Source organism: Anomalospiza imberbis, unplaced genomic scaffold, assembly GCF_031753505.1.
Source record: "Anomalospiza imberbis isolate Cuckoo-Finch-1a 21T00152 unplaced genomic scaffold, ASM3175350v1 scaffold_440, whole genome shotgun sequence".
NCBI lineage: Eukaryota > Metazoa > Chordata > Aves > Passeriformes > Viduidae > Anomalospiza > Anomalospiza imberbis.
In genome coordinates this window covers 78,426-80,990 of record NW_027100050.1, presented here as the reverse complement: position 1 = coordinate 80,990, position 2,565 = coordinate 78,426, and the positions used below count along the sequence as shown (strand labels likewise).

At 45.2% G+C, this 2,565-nt stretch overlaps 1 pseudogene; it reads right to left on the bottom strand.

Moving 5' to 3' along the window:
* Window positions 1-908: 908 nt before the first annotated feature.
* LOC137466822 (NADH-ubiquinone oxidoreductase chain 2-like) lies at window positions 909-2,148 on the bottom strand (annotated as a pseudogene).
* Between the last annotated feature and the right edge of the window lie 417 nt (window positions 2,149-2,565).

The following is a 2,565-nucleotide window of genomic DNA, read 5'->3' as shown; positions in this document are numbered from 1 at the left end:
TGATGCCAGCGGCTAGTACGGGGAGAGATAGGAGTAAGAGTACTGCTGTAATTAGGACTGATCAGACGAACAGGGGGGTTTGGTATTGTGACAGTGCAGGAGGTTTTATGTTGATTGCTGTTGTGATGAAGTTAATTGCACCTAGGATTGATGAGATACCTGCGAGGTGTAGTGAGAAGATAGCTAGGTCTACTGATGCTCCAGCATGCGTTAGATTGCCTGCTAGTGGTGGGTAAACTGTTCAGCCCGTTCCTGCTCCGGCTTCGACAGTTGAAGATGCTAGGAGTAGAGGAAAGATGGGGGGAGTAGCCAAAAGCTTATGTTGTTTATTCGAGGGAATGCTATGTCTGGAGCTGCGATTATTAGAGGGACCAGTCAGTTTCCAAATCCTCCGATCATAATTGGTATAACTATGAAGAAGATTATTACGAAAGCATGGGCTGTGACTACAACGTTGTAGACTTGGTCATCTCCTAGGAGGGATCCGGGCTGGCCTAGTTCTGCTCGAATGAGTAGACTTAGGGCAGTGCCCACTATTCCGGCTCAGGCGGCAAAAATTAGGTAAAGGGTTCCGATATCTTTGTGGTTGGTTGAGAATAATCATCGGTTGATGGATGTCATAGGTAAGATGGCTGAGTGTATAAGCGTTAGGCTGTAGTCCTTTTCACAGAGGTTCAATTCCTCTTCTTATCGGCTCTGTGGTGAAGTTCATGGTGAGTTGCAAGCTCATTGATAGGCATTAATTGTGCGTCGGAGTCTTAGGCAGAAGCCTGTTGGTTAGGGCATATAGCTGTTAACAACAGTGTTGTGGGATCGAGGCCCATCTGTCTAGGAAGTAGGTAAGGTCCTAGCTTAATTAAAGTGGTCTGAGTTGCATTTGGAAGATGCAGGGTAGAATCCTGCGGACTTTAAGCAGAAACTAAGAGGGTTTCACTCTTGTTTAAGGCTTTGAAGGCCTTCGGTTTGGGTAATCCTAAGTTTCTTAGGACGGAGTAAAGGATTAGTGGGGAGATTGGTAGTATAGCAATGGATGTTGTGATTAGAATAGCGACTAGGGGGCTGATTGATTTGCTAGTGCGTCATTGTTTTATTTGGTTAGTGGTGTGAGGTGGGAGTGTGATGTGGCACAGTATGCGAGTCGTAGATAGAAGAATAGGTTTAGTAGTGAGAGTAGGGAAAGAATTGTAGCTGCTGTAGCTATATCCTCTTTAGTTAGCTCTTGGATGATGAATCATTTTGGCAGGAATCCGGTCAGGGGTGGTAGGCCTGCTAGGGAGAGTAGGGTCAGTAGCAGTATTGTGTTTAATGATGGGGCTTTTGTTCATGTAGTAATTAGAGTGGATAGGTTAAGTGCTTTGGTTGAGTTGAGGGTTAGGAATACTGCTGCAGTTATTAGTGAATATAAGTAGAAATTTAGTAGAGTGAGTTTAGGGTTGTAGGCAATAATGACAGTTATTCATCCTAGGTGGGAGATAGAGGAGAAGGCTAGGATTTTTCGGATTTGTGTTTGGTTGAGTCCTATTCATCCTCCTAGGGCTACTGAAAGGATGGCTAGGCAGTTAGGATTATGGGGTTTAATGAGGGGGAGGTCATAAAGAGCAGTGCAATGGGTGGAGTTTTATGAACGTTGATAGGAGTAATCCGGTGGTAAGGGGTGACCCTTGAAGGACTTCTGGGAATCAGAAAGGGAAGGGCACTAGTCCCAGTTTTATTGCAATTGCTGAGGTTAGAATTAAGCAGGATGCTGGTGGGTTAGTTGGGTGATGTCTCACTGTCCGGTGGCTCATGCGTTGGTTATGCTGGAGAATAGTACCAGGGCTGAGGCAGTTGCCTGGACTAGGAAATATTTAGTTGCAGCTTCAATGGCTCGTGGGTGGTGAGATTTGAGATTAAGGGCAGAATAGCAAGTGTGTTGATTTCAAGGCCGGTTCAAGCTGTTAGTCAGTGGTTGCTTGAAATTGTGATGGTAGTTCCTAGTATTAGGCTTAAGGTAAAAACTAGTTTCGCTTGGGGGTTCATTAGCAGGGGAAGGGGTTGGACCATCATTTTCGGGGTATGGGCCCGATAGCTTGTTTAGCTGACCCTACTAGGAAATAATAGAAGGGAAGTATAGGGAGTTTTGATCTCTCTAGTGCAGGTTCAATTCCTGCTTTTTCTAATTGTTAGGAAATGAGAGGGTAGTGCACCTCTGTGTTCACTTTATCATAGTGACCCTTAGTACTCAGGCACATTTCCTGAATTACAGGCAGGGGGGTAGGCCTGCGTAGCAGATTAGTAGGCTGGCGTGTCATAAACATAGGGCTAGTGTAAGCGGGAGGAAGTTTTTCATCATAGGTGCATCGGTTGGTCATATCGGAATCGAGGGTATGAGGCACGAATTCGCAAGATCCTGCTGATAGTAGCAGTGCCTTTGTGGGTAGTAGTACTGGATATAATTCTTGGGGTGGATTAAGTAGGCTTGGATTGAAGAATAGGATGGCGGTTAGTGTGTTTATTAGTATGATGTTAGCGTATTCGGCAAGAAAGAATAGGGCGAATGGTCCTGCTGAGTGTTCTACGTTAAAG